Source organism: Bombina bombina, chromosome 6 (genome assembly GCF_027579735.1).
Source record: "Bombina bombina isolate aBomBom1 chromosome 6, aBomBom1.pri, whole genome shotgun sequence".
NCBI classification, from domain to species: domain Eukaryota; kingdom Metazoa; phylum Chordata; class Amphibia; order Anura; family Bombinatoridae; genus Bombina; species Bombina bombina.
The window spans coordinates 723,196,177-723,210,812 of NC_069504.1; the positions used below are offsets into that span (position 1 = coordinate 723,196,177).

At 37.8% G+C, this 14,636-nt stretch overlaps 1 protein-coding gene and 1 long non-coding RNA gene across 4 annotated transcripts in view; one reads left to right on the forward strand and one right to left on the reverse strand.

Annotated features, from left to right (window-relative positions):
* The window catches only part of LOC128663544 (cytokine receptor common subunit beta), a 214,123-nt gene that overhangs the window by 179,227 nt on the left and 20,260 nt on the right, over positions 1-14,636 (reverse strand). For all 3 annotated transcript variants that reach the window (XM_053717921.1, XM_053717922.1, XM_053717920.1), the window contains one exon: positions 2,309-2,463. The gene's annotated coding sequence lies outside the window, so the exon portion shown is untranslated. The remainder of the gene's footprint in view (positions 1-2,308; positions 2,464-14,636) is intronic.
* LOC128663545 (uncharacterized) overlaps positions 1-14,636 on the forward strand; it is a 147,223-nt gene that overhangs the window by 112,305 nt on the left and 20,282 nt on the right. Inside the window, exon 3 of the long non-coding RNA XR_008402883.1 lies at positions 4,564-4,620. This is a non-coding gene — a long non-coding RNA (uncharacterized LOC128663545). The remainder of the gene's footprint in view (positions 1-4,563; positions 4,621-14,636) is intronic.

Below are 14,636 nucleotides of genomic sequence, written 5' to 3' on the forward strand. Positions count from 1 at the left end.
AATCGCCTGCAGTGGTGTTTGGAGTCCTGGAGGGCAGGGGTGAACCAACTAGCCTTGTTGGTGGGTTGGCGGATGGACGGTTTCTTGAGAGGGGCGAGGGTGTTGGCGCAGTATGTGAGCCAGTGGTGGAGGTTGCGGGCGGAGGAGTTGGCATCTGTGGAGGTAGCTGGGGGGCACTTGTTCAGGGTGGAGTGCAGTTGGTCTTCGGTGATGTTGTTCCAGTTTCTGCGGGGTGGGTGGTGCTGCCGGAGGTGTGCGGTGGGTTTGTTGAAGGAAAAAATGTATGCAATGGTGGTCGGTCCTATGGAGTTCGGTGATGTGGTTGACTGAGATGTGGTTGCCTGCAGAGAAGATAGGGTCGAGTGTGTGTGCGGCTAAGTGGTTTGGGGAGTTGACGAGTTGCTTTAGTCCGATGGTTCCAAGGTTTTCTAAGAGGTTGGCAGTGTTGTGGTCATTGGGGTTGTCTAGGTGGAAGTTGAGGTCACCGAGGAGGATGTAGTCTGTTGGGGGGGAGGGCGTGGGGTGCGATGAGGTCGGTGATGGAGTCACAGAAGGCAGGACGAGGTCCGGGAGGTCTGTAGATGAGGTTGCCACAGAGGGTAGTGTTGGGACTGACCTGGATCTTGAAGTGTAGGTGTTCCAAGCCTGGTGAGTGGTAGTCGGAGCTGGTTGTGACGTGGAGGGAGTGTTTGTGGACGATGGCGATGCCTCCTCCTGGTCGGTTGCTGCGGCCCTTTTAGGAGATCTTGTATCCATCGGGGATAGCGATGGCGATGTCCGGCATTGATGTGGAGTTCAGCCAGGTTTCAGTAAGGAAGGCAACATCTGGGGAGGTGGAGTTGAGCAGGTTCCAGATTTCGACGGCGTACTTGCGGACGGAGTGGGTGTTGAGGAGGATGCAGTTGAAGTGGTTGCGGTTGTTTTTGCGTGAGGTGACTGGCAGGTTAGTGGTTCGTAGGGAGGAGAAGGTTCGTAGGGAGGAGAAGGCGTGTGAGGTGACTGGCAGGTTAGTGGTTCGGAGGGAGGAGAAGGCGTAGTTGCGGAAGGTGAAGGGTCCTATGGTGTTCGTCAGGGATGCGTGGTGGCAGGTAGAAGATCTACCGGTGTTGAGATGGAGGAGGGTGCTGGTGTCGTAGTGGCGGTGGTTGTTGGAGCCAGGGTTAGTGGCACTGGATGCAGTCCAGACGTGGATGGGCACAGACGGGCTTGCCTTCGGCGCGCCAGTGCCGCACCCGCCACACACGGATGCTGCGCAGTTGAGCAGCAACTTCCATAAAATAGGTGCCGGGAGGTGGGAGGGCTGGCAGGCGGGGGGCAGGGCAGTGGCTGTGGGAAGAAAGTTAACAAAGGGAGTCACCTGTGCTGTGCTGGTAGGCGGGGGGAGAGCAGTGGCTGTGGCATGGGAGAAACAAGCAGAAAGGAGAGCAGGCTAGAAGAGGCTGCAGTCTCAGAGTAAGGCAGCAGCAACTTCCATTAAATAGGTGCTAGGAGGTGGGAGGGCTGGGAGGCGGGGGGCAGGGCAGTGACTGTGGGAAGAAAGTTAACAAAGGGAGTTACCTGTGTTGTGCTGGTAGGCGGGGGGAGGGCAGTGGCTGTGGCATGGGAGCGACAAGCAGAAAGGAGAGCAGGCTAGAAGAGGCTGCAGTCTCAGAGTAAGGCAGCAGCAACTTCCATTAAATAGGTGCTGGGAGGTGGGAGGGCTGGGAGGCGGGGGGCAGGGCAGTGGCTGTGGGAAGAAAGTTAACCCTCAGAAAAAGTTAAAACCCTCAGAAAAAAGACTGATCCATAGTGGTCAACCCCTAGATTATTTCAAAGTATTTAATTCTGTCAATTTTTTAGGAAAATTTGCATTGTTTAAAAGTCCAGAGACAAAGCCCTTTAAACGCTTATCCTATCTCTGGTGCTGTGAGTAGTTAGATACAGATATAAATAAGCCCCTGCCCTGATCAATCATTCACTGCATAGATTGTTGTAACATAAGGGGTTTTATTCCTGCAAAATAAAGTCCAGTTTCACTGGGCTACTGGAAAAGTTAAATTACAGAAAATAAATAAATAATTTATTCATATATTCATTCATTCTTGCATTTGTTAATCAGTAAATAAGTAAAAATAATGAACACTCATATATGTTTTCTTTATATTACAGTAATACAAACATTCATTTTTAAGTCTTATCTCCATTGATGGCTTTTGTGTAATGTTAGGTAAGGCAATTTTGGTTTATTTTTTAATTCAGACAAATCACTTGCTTTTTAAACTATTAATGGTACATTTAAAAGTCATTTTAAAGAATTGAAGATTTTTACCTTTATTCTTTATTTTCAGAAGAACTTGACTTTCCATGTTTTGATTCGGTGCAAAGAAATATTTCTCAACTGATCCAATAGAGAAGGAACTAGTGGGCATGAAAGATTTCCAAATTATGTGTGATTTGGTTTTCTTGTGTTGCGAGCCATTGATCCTTGTAAATATAAATATAAAGATTACAGAGATAACATTATGTTAATTTCAGTTGCTAGTCAGCACATACAGTAATGGTAAAAACGTGTATATATCTTTATGACAAAACATATTCATCCACTGTTAGTATGAAACCTAAATTTTCTTTTTAGACTGCATTTGGTGTAGGACAGTAGGAGAATTAGACATAGCAATATAATTTAATCATTTTAATCAGTTACTCATAATTTAGTATAGTTGGAGATTTAAGTTTAACAGTGAATTCACCACCACAACCCTTAAAGGGACACTAAACCTACATTTCTTTCTTTAATGATTCAGATAGAGCGTGCAATTTTAAGCAACTTTCTAATTTACTCCTACTATCAATTTTTATTCTTTCTCTTACTATCTTATTTAAAAAGTAGGAATTTAAAGCTTAGTAGCCGGCCCATTTTAGGATCAGCACCATAGATAGCACTTGCTTATTGGTGGATACAGTTAGCAAACCAATAAGCAAGCATAACCCAGGTTCTCAACCAAAAATGGGCCGGCTCTTACGCTTTACATTCCTGCTTTTTAATAAAGATAGCAAGAGAAAGAAGAAAATGTGACAATAGGAGTAAATTAGAAAGTTGATTCAAATTGCATGTTCGATATGAATCATTGAAGAAAAAAATTCGGTTTAGTGTCCCTTTAATTGGTTAATCTATTAAAGGGACAGTGAACACCTTTGTAGTCTTGCTATAGAATAATATCAGCCAAATCTAAAAAAAAATTAATAACCTTGTGTTTGCTTCAATAGTTTTTCAAAAGCCAAACTCCCCAAATAATTTGCCTTATCTGCAGGAGTCAATCCAGGCTCAAGTACGCAGACAACAAGGCTAGACATGGTCATAACATTGTTTTTTTTAGTTATTATCTGCTAAAACCAGCAAGGAAAATATATGTAGCAGGGTTCACCTTGGGGAGTCAGCAGGGTTTATTTCAAGTTCTGAGAATAGAAAATCCACAATTTTCAGAGCTAAATTACATGAAAACATGTGAATACCTTTGTAATTACAACACATTTCTGTTGTCTTGCTATAGAATAACATCAGCCAAATGTAACGATTTTAAAACAAATTAACAATGTGTTTGCTTTAATAGTTTTTAAAAAAAACAATTCCACAAATAATTTGCCTTATCTGGAGGAGCCAATTCAGGCTCAAGTCTGCAGACAAGGCTAGACATCGTCATAACACAGTTTTTTTAGTTGTTGACTGCTAAAACCAGATAGGAGAATATATGTAGCATGGTTAGCTTTGTGGAGTCAGCAGGGTGTATTTCTGAGAATAAAAAATCCAGAATTTTGAGAACTAAATTATGTGGAAAGGGGGCAAAATAATTAAAATATATTGCAAAGTGGTTACTCTGCTTCAGAAATTCCTTGGTTTGGACTAAGGACCAAGAAGGGTTAGGATGGGCAATCTTCCTATGAGTAGCACATGGTTCATGTAGACTGCAATATGCTATTTTGGCATAGGTTATATTTCACAGGTTCAGAAAGAAGGCCCTGGTGCATCAGACATGCAAAAAGATACAATTTAAATGCTGATAATAGGGCTTGATGAAAATTGTAGTGCAGACTTTACAGGGGCTGAACTCACTATAAGAAAAAGGGCAGAACCTGGAGAGATGAGAGATGTCTCCCATAAAAATCTCCAGTCAGATGAAATGATATAAAACGATCCTCCAGCACTGCAAGATCTCTCACAAAATTCTAAAATGTTGCTATACTCTAAGCATTGTTTCCTGCATTTCTGTATGTGACAAAGAGACAAGTCCAGTAAAATATAGCACTGCATGATATGAGAAGTTTGTTACACTTGTACTTTGTGATTTGTATTATATATTACTTTAAACTTCAGATTGGATCCTTTCAGTATTATTACATTTAAAGCTTTACACTTTTTCTTCTGTATTTCAATACATTTAGATTTTGATACAGCAGTTATTTTACAAATTCTGATTATCTTTTGAAAGTTTATGTGTTGTTTTAACAAATTACAATCATACTTTTTATATTTATGTGCATCTTTACAAATTATACTGCATTTTCTCTTTTTTCTAAAACTGACAGCTTTGAAAAGAAGAAGGGACAGGGGATTTCGATGTTCTGAACAGTGGAGTTCCCAGGGTATGTCTGAAGCTCTCTCACAATTTTTGTGAAATGCGGTTAGCATTTTACAGAAACTGATCTCACTGAATTATCTCGCCAGCTGTATGTAGGTGAAGTTTGATCAAAATTCACAATACACTTATTTAACTGACAGAAAAGTAATGTATACTAAACTAGGGGCAAAAGCAAGCTAAATTGCAGAGAACACATTTTAATTTAATTTGTATTTTCTGTTAACTAAGCCTTTGTATCAGTCTCAGGTGTTCTGTTAACTTCACTCTCCCTTGTGAAATTCTGTATTCCAAAGAGCCTCATTACGTTCTATGACCTAGATTTGGAGTTTGGCGTTAGCCGTGAAAACCAGCGTTAGAGGCTCAAAATAGGGTCTAACGCTCACTTTTCAGCCGCGACTTTTCCATACCGCAGATCCCCTTAAGTCAATTGCGTATCCTATCTTTTCAATGGGATTTTTCCGGTATTTAGAGTCGTTTCTGAAGTGAGCGTTAGACATCTAACGACAAAACTCCAGCCGCAGGAAAAAAGTCAGTAGTTAAGAGCTTTCTGGGCTAACGCCGGTTTATAAAGCTCTTAACTACTGTGCTCTAAAGTACACTCTAAAGTACACTAACACCCATAAACTACCTATGTACCCCTAAACCGAGGTCCCCCCACATCGCCGACACTCGAATAAATTTTTTTAACCCCTAATCTGCCGACCGCCACCTACGTTATCCTTATGTACCCCTAATCTGCTCCCCCTAACACCGCCGACCCCTGTATTATATTTATTAACCCCTAATCTGCCCCCCTCAACGTCGCCTCCATCGGAACAGCCAATAGAATGCAAGCTCAATCTGATTGGCTGATTGGATCAGCCAATCGGATTGAACTTGATTCTGATTGGCTGATTCCATCAGCCAATCAGAATATTCCTACCTTAATTCCGATTGGCTGATAGAATCCTATCAGCCAATCCGAATTCAAAGGAAGGCCATCTTGGATGACGTCCCTTAAAGGAACCGTCATTCGGCTAGTAGGCGTCGGGAGAAGAGGATGTTCCGCGTCGGAGGTCTGCAAGATGGATCCGGAAGAAAGAAGATTGAAGATGCAGTTGATAGAAGACTTCATCCGGATCATGGACCTCTTCAGCTCCCGCTTGGATGAAGACTTCATCCGGATCATGGACCTCTTCAGCTCCCGCTTGGATGAAGACTTCAGCCGGATCATGGACCTCTTCAGCCCCCCGCTTGGGTTTGGATCAGGACATCGGAGGAGCTCTTCAGGACGGATCGGTGAACCTGGCAGGGTGAAGATAAGTTAGGAAGATCTTTAGGGGCTTAGTGTTAGGTTTATTTAAGGGGGGTTTGGGTTAGATTAGGGGTATGTGGGTGGTGGGTTGTAATGTTGGGGGGGGTATTGTATGTTTTTTTTTACAGGCAAAAGAGCTGAACTTCTTGGGGCATGCCCCGCAAAGGGCCCTGTTCAGGGCTGGTAAGGTTAAAGAGCTTTGAACTTTAGTAATTTAGAATAGGGTAGGGCATTTTTTATTTTGGGGGGCTTTGTTATTTTATTAGGGGGCTTAGAGTAGGTGTAATTAGTTTAAAATTGTTGTAATATTTTTCTTATGTTTGTAAATATTTATTTATTTTTTGTAACTTAGTTCTTTTTTATTTTTTGTACTTTAGCTAGCTTATTTAATTGTATTTATTTGTAGGAATTGTATTTAATTAATTTATTGATAGTGTAGTGTTAGGTTAATTGTAGGTAATTGTAGGTAGTTTATTTAATTAATGTATTGATAGTGTAGTGTTAGGTTTAATTGTAACTTAGGTTAGTATTTATTTTACAGGTAATTTTGTAATTATTTTAACTATTTTAGCTATTAAATAGTTCTTAACTATTTAATAGCTATTGTACCTGGTTAAAATAAATACAAAGTTACCTGTAAAATAAATATAAATCCTAAAATAGCTATAATATAATTATAATTTATATTGTAGCTATATTAGGATTTATTTTACAGGTAAGTATTTAGTTTTAAATAGGAATAATTTATTTAATAAGAGTTAATTAATTTCGTTAGATGTAAATTAAATTTAACTTAGGGGGGTGTTAGTGTTAGGGTTAGACTTAGCTTTAGGGGTTAATACATTTATTAGAGTAGCGGTGAGCTCCAGTCAGCAGATTAGGGGTTAATAATTGAAGTTAGGTGTCGGCGATGTTAGGGAGGGCAGATTAGGGGTTAATACTATTTATTATAGGGTTAGTGAGGCGGATTAGGGGTTAATAACTTTATCATAGTAGCGCTCAGGTCCGCTCTGCAGATTAGGGGTTAATAAGTGTAGGCAGGTGGAGGCGACGTTGTGGGGGGCAGATTAGGGGTTAATAAATATAATATAGGGGTCGGCGATGTTAGGGAAACAGATTAGGGGTACATAGGGATAATGTAAGTAGCAGCGTTTTACGGAGCGGCAGATTAGGGGTTAATAATAATATGCAGGGGTCATCGATAGCGGGGGCGGCAGATTAGGGGTTAATAAGTGTAAGGTTAGGGGTGTTTAGACTCGGGGTACATGTTAGAGTGTTAAGTGCAGACGTAGGAAGGGTTACCGCATAGCAAACAATGGGGCTGCGTTAGGAGCTGAAAGCTGCTTTTTTGCAGGTGTTTGGTTTTTTTTCAGCTCAAACAGCCCCATTGTTTTCTATGGGGGAATCGTGCACGAGCACATTTTTGAGGCTGGCCGCTTGCGTAAGCAACTCTGGTATCGAGAGTTGAAGCTGCGTTAAATATGCTCTACGCTCCTTTTTTGGAGCCTAACGCAGCCATTCTGTGGACTCTCAATACCAGAGTTATTTTTATGGTGCGGCCAGAAAAAAGCCGGCGTTAGTTTTTCGGGTCGTTACCGACAAAACTCCAAATCTAGCGGTATGGAAGGTATATCTCCTCTTTCTGGTACTTTCAAGTCCCGCCCCTTTTCTTACTGAATTTATTGAGTTTAGTCCTTGTGAAGTCTGCACTATAATTTCTCTCAAAACTTGAGAATATTTTATCATCAGGCCCATATAAAGTAATGAAGCTCTCAGTTTTATTTTAAATAAAAGAAATACAAAGTGCAATTTAATTTGTAAGGGATACAAATATTCAAAGTTGGTTAAAGTTACACAGAAACTGTCAAAGCATAATCAGAATTTACTGCTGTACACATAATCTATATACTATAAAATACAAAAAATGAAAGTGCAAGGTTTAAATGTAATAAAACTTAATCTGAAGTGTACACCAATATAAATTACAAAGCAAAAAGTGTAAATGTAGCAGCACTCTCATGTCATGCAGTGCTTTATTGCACTGGGCTTGTCTCTCCACATCTTGAAAGGCAGAGAATGCCCCGTGGCGAAGTATAACAAAATCTGCCATTTTAGAATCTCATAATCTAGAGGATCATTTTATATCATCTAATCTGAGCAGAGAGCTTTATATAATCAGGCCCATAAAGAGGGTTTCCCAGGGAAACTCTCTAAAATTGGAAAAAAGACAGGTGGTGGTCAAGTTTATGTTAAATTACTTTTTGATTATGAGCAGGCACTTGTACGTGATGTGGATTACAAAGCATGCTCTGTACAAAGCATTTTATTATGCAGGTCTCACTTCTTATGGTCAGTAGTTAGCTGTAGGTATCGGCAATATAACAACAGACAAGCATGTTAATATCCCAAATATAGATAATTAATAGGCTCCATTTATGCTAAGAACTCTATAAACTATGAAAACATGATAAAAGGATATGTAGCACAATGTAATTGCGTCACTTGAGTTAAAGGGACACTGTACCCAAAAATTTTCTTTCGTAATTCAGAAAGAGCATGTAATTTTAAGCAACTTTCTAATTTACTCCTATTATCAATTTTTCTTCATTCTCTTGCTATCATTATTTGAAAAAGAAGGCATCTAAGCTTTTTTTTGGTTTCAGTACTCTGGACAGCACTTTTTTATTGGTGGATGAATTTATCCACCAATCAGCAAGGACAACCCAGGTTGTTCACCAAAAATGGGCCGGCATCTAAACTTACATTCTTGCATTTCAAATAAAGATTCCAAGAGAATGAAGAAAATTTGATAATAGGAGTAAATTAGAAAGTTGCTTAAAATTTCATGCTCAATCTGAATCACGAAAGAAACATTTTAGGTACAGTGTCCCTTTAATAATATCAACTTTTGTTTAATGTTCTCCTTTCATATTGGTTGCTTATTTGTGCCTTTGCAAAAAAAATAAAATAATTTATATATATATATATATATATATATATATATATATATATATATATATATATATATATATATATATATATTCAAGTTGAAAATTATATCTTTATATGATAAAAAAGATTAGTGTCTAGTGGCAATATCTTATTCTCTCAATAATATTTCAAAACAATTTGTAAATGCACACACTATAAATATTAAAATCAGAAAAACACTATATTCTTAGCAAGAACAATAAACACAATTTTTCTGCTTACAGTGGAGCATTTTACTATAAACTAAAGCAGAAAATCATTTAAATAAAACATAAATAGTTTCTCAATACATAAATTATTGAAAAAAAGACAGGCATTCTACCACTAAATCACAGACCACGCTAATAATTCATGTAGCTTTTAGACATGTAATTCAAATGCCACATAGGTAGTAGGGGACTTATTTATTTTTAGAGATCGGTAAATGTTATTTGACGATAGGCTCTATGCATAAATGACTTTGCTTAGAGATTTGTCAATGCTCGGGACATGCTGTTTCTTTACAAGTTTAAAGAAAAGGACGTAACACCTCCCTAAACGTTATCATTTTATTTGCAGTTTCCATATTATCAATCTGGACCTATTTCAAACTTTCAAGTTTAGTAAATCACTATGGTGCCTAAGTAGGTAGTTAAATGACTGGCAGATGAATTTACCTAAGTCAACTCAGAGGGTAAAAACATGCTTACTCTGCACAATATAATTTCTATATTTAAAAGACATTTTTTTTTTCCCTACAATGCAAAACAATATGTAGATTTGTTATTTCAAACTAGCACTAATATACAATGAAAATGTATCAATAGTTAATTTTTAATAGACATGTGCATGGCGAAAAAATTTGGTTCGGTTCGGATCGATTCGGAATTTTTCAATGTTTGTTTCGGATCAATTCAAATTTGGAAAATTCTGAATCGATTCGTTTCGGGTTCGTTTCGGATTTATTCAGATTAGAAGAAATTCGGCTGGATTCGGTTTGATTCGGTTCGATTCGGTTCGGAAATTCTGCATTTCGGTAAGTGTTAGGTGGGATTAGACTAGTATTATACTGTATATTAGGTGTTAACCTAACATACTGTACAATACTAGTGTAATCCAATGGCAATCCCGAATTTACGAATCGATTCAAACTAATTCGGTTCGATTTGGAAAATTCGGCAGAATTTTAATTCGGAAATTCGGTTCGATCCGAATCACCGAATTTGCTGAATTTTCCGAATTTCCGAATCGAACCGAACCGAATCACACATATCTAATTTTTAATAACAACTCCATTTTAGTTACTTTATCATATTCAACCCATTACTATTTAAAGGGACAATCTACCCCAGAATGTATTTGTTCCTTAATTCCCCATTCGAACATGGTCATATTAATATACATTTTACCTCTGTGATTGCCTTGTATCTAAGGCTCTGCAGACTGCCTCTTTATTTCAGTTCTTTTGACAGATTTGCATTCTAGCCAAGAATTTCTGACTGCTAGGTAACTCCATTAGAGTAAGCACAATGTTATCTATATGGCATACATACAATAGCACTGTCTAGCAGTGAAAAACTGTCAAAATGCACTGAGATAAGTGGCATCCTTCGAGGGTTTAGAAATAAGCATATGTGTCTACCTAGGTATAGATTTCAACAAAGAATACCAAGAGAACCAAGCAAATTTCATGATAAAAGTAAAATGGAAAGTTATTTAAAATTATAAACTTAATTTAAACTAGACTGTGTATTTAATAGAAGCTTGCTATTTGCCAGTCACTAAATAGGAGTGGTATCCAGTGGCTTGTTGCTTTAACCAGCCATCAAGCAGTTTCTGACCTACGTTGCTATAATACTTGTAACTATATAATATAGGCACCAGTATTATATCTTGTTAAAAATAAATGCAATTCCTAATTACAATAATCAAAGAAATCCTGACTCCTCTAGCATTTGTCTGGACCCCCCAATGCAAAAACACCCTAGCCACAACTATTTGTAACGCCAAAACAAGGAACACTTACCACAACTACCTGCACCCTCTACAATCCCCAATATAACCCACCCACAAAATGCTTTGTGAACTGAAATTTAGCTTAGTAGGAAATGGTAATAATTAGTTAAAGTTTGGTATAATCCGTTTCTTATGTCCATCTAGTAAAGGGGCAAAACAAAAAGGAAAAATGTTGCTTAATCATTGATATATATCAGGATTTCCCAGGCTTTCTTTTTATGGAACCACAGTGTTACATATTCTGTGATATCACAAGAAGATTGCTCTAGAAACTAGAAATTTCCTATCTTGCTAAATAAATTTTTAGAGAACACAATGATTTTACAGTTTTGCGTACCAGTTTGGGGTGATGAAAAGGGATTCATTGTTCTGGTGATGAGCCCACCATTCACTTTGACTATTAATTGGGCATTTAAGAGTTACCACAATAAATGATTTGTCCTTTAGAGACCTAAAGTAATTTAATACATTTCAAGCCAAAGTGATTACAAAATTAAATTTGCCTAAAAAAAACTGATTTATAAACTACCATTGTATTCCTAATATATGAATTTTGAGAAAGGTTCCAAAGGAGATCAGTGATTTATAAAAGATTCTAGTGAATTATCAGTTAGAACTATACATTGTAAACTTAGTTTTCACAGTTCTATATTTATGTACTTAAAGGGACATGAAACCAAAAACATGTATTTCATGATTCTGATAGAGAATAAAATTTTAAACAACTTTCCAATTTACTTCTATTATTTAATTTGCTTCCTTCTTTTGTTATCCTTTGCTGAAAGGTTTATCTCAGGAGCAGCAAAGAACAGACGGCTAGATTACGAGTTTTGCGTTATGAGGGGTGCAGTGCTAACTTGCACATTATTGTCACCGCTCACTTACCTACAGCGCTGATATTACAGGTTTTTCTAAACCCGGCGTTAAAAGACAAGAAGTGAGCGTAGAGCAAAATTGAGCTCCATAACGCACTCCAATACCAGCGCTGCATAAGTCAGCGGTGAGCTGGTTGTATGTGCTTGTGCACGATTTCCCCATAGACATCAATGGGGAGAGTCGGCTTAAAAAAAGCCTAACACCTGCAATAAAGCAGTGTAAAGCTCCGTAACGCAGCACCCATTGATTCCTATGGGGAAACTAAATTTATGTTTACACCTAACACCCTAACATGAACCCCGAGTCTAAACACCCCTAATCTTACAATTATTAACCCCTAATCTGCTGCCCCCGACATCGCCGACACCTACATTATATTTATTAACTCCTAATCTGCCTCCCCCGACATCACCGACACCTACATTATATTTATTAAACCCTAATCTGCCGCTTCGGACATCGCCGCCACCTACATTATACTTATTTACCCCTAATCTGCTGCCCCCAAAATCGCCGACACCTACATTATATTTATTACCCTTAATCTCCCTCCCCTAATGTCGCCGCAACCTACCTACATTTATTAACCCCTAATCTGCCATCCCCAACTTCGCCGCCACTCTAATAAACATATTAACCCCTAAACTGCTGCACTCCCGCATCGCAAACATTAGTTAAATATTATTAACCCCTAATCTGCCACCCCTAACATCACCGAAACCTACCTACAATTATTAACCTCTAATCTGTCGCCCCTAACATCGCCGCCACCTACCTACAATTATTAACCCCTAATCTGCCACCCCCAACATCGCCGCCACTATATTATATTTATTAACCCCTAAACCTAAGTCTAATCCTAACCCCCCTAACTTAAATATAATTAAAATAAATCTAATTAAAACCTACAATTAATAACTAAATAATTCCTATTTAAAACTAAATACTTACCTGTAAAATAAACCCTAAGCTAGCTACAATATAACTAATAGTTACATTGTATCTAGCTTAGGGTTTATTTTTATTTTACAGGCAAGTTTGTATTTATTTTAACTAGCTAGAATAGTTACTAAATAGTTATTAACTATTTACTAACTACCTAGCTAAAATAAATTCAAATTTACCTGTAAAATAAAACCTAACCTATATTACACTAACACCACACTACATTACAATTAAATAAGTTAACTAAATTAAATACAATTAAATAAATTAAACACAATTACCTAAATTACAAAAAAAACCCCACTAAATTACACAAAATAAAAAACAAATTACAAGATATTTAAATTAATTACACTTAATCTAATAGCCCTATCAAATTAAAAAAGCCTCCCAAAATAAAAAAAAACCTAGCCTAAACTAAACTACCAATAGCCCTTTAAAGGGCCTTTTCAGGGTATTGCCCCAAAGAAATCAGCGCTTTTACCTGAAATAAAAACACAAACAACCCTCCAACAGTAAAACCCACCACCCACACAACCAACCCCCCCAAATAAAACCCTAAATAAAAAAAAAACTATGCTCCCCATTGCCCTGAAAAGGGCATTTGGATGGGCATTGCCCTTAAAAGGGCATTTAGCTCTATTGCAGCCCAAAGCCCTAACCTAAAAATAAAACCCACCCAATAAACCCTTAAAAAAAACCTAACACTAACCCCCTGAAGATCCACTTACAGTTTTGAAGATCCGACATCCATCCTCAATGAAGCCAGGAGAAGTCCTCATTGAAGCGGCAAGAAGTCCTCAACAAAGCCGAGAGAAATCTTCATCCAAGCCAGGAGAAGTGGTCCTCCAGACGAGGCAGAAGTCTTCATCCAGACGGCATCTTCTATCTTCATCCATCCGACACGGAGCGGGTCCATCTTCAAGACATCCAGAGCGGAGCATCCTCTTCAAGTCTTTTTCCCGAATGAAGGTTCCTTTAAATGACGTCATCCAAGATGGTTCCAATCAGCCAATAGAATGCGAGCTCAATCCTATTGGCCGATTGGATCAGCCAATAGGATTGAAGTTCAATCCTATTGGCTGATTGCATCAGCCAATAGGATTTTTTCAATCTTAATTCCGATTGGCTGATAGAATTCTATCAGCCAATCAGAATCTAAGGGATGCCATCTTGAATTAGGAGTAATTAGTTTAAATATCTTGTAATTTGTTTTTTATTTTGTGTAATTTAGTGGTTTTTTTTTGTAATTTAGGTAATTGTATTTAATTTATTTAATTGTATTTAATTTAGTTAACTTATTTAATTGTAATGTAGTGTTAGGTGTTAGTGTAACTTAGGTTAGGTTTTATTTTACAGATAACTGTGTATTTATTTTAGCTAGGTAGTTAGTAAATAGTTAATAACTATTTAGTAACTATTCTAACTAGATAAAATAAATACAAACTTGCCTGTAAAATAAAACTAAACCCTAAGTTAGATACAATGTAACTATTAGTTATATTGTAGCTAGCTTAGGGTTTATTTTACAGGTAAGTATTTACTTTTAAATAGGAATTATTTAGTTATTAATTGTAGGTTTTAATTAGATTTATTTTAATTATAGTTAAGTTAGGGGGTGTTAGGGTTAGGATTAGACTTAGGTTTTGGGGTTAATAAATATATTATAGTGGTGGCGATGTTGGGGCAGCAGATTAGGGGTTAATAAATGTAGGTAGGTGGTTGCGATGTTAGGGACAGCAGATTGGGGGTTAATAATATTTAACTAGTGTTTGCGAGGCGGGAGTGCGGCGGTTTAGGGGTTAATATGTTTATTTTAGTGGCGGCGATGTCCGGAGCGGCAAATTAGTGGTTAATAATTTTATTTTAGTGTTTGCGATGCGGGAGGGCCTTGGCTTAGGAGTTAATAGGTAGTTTAT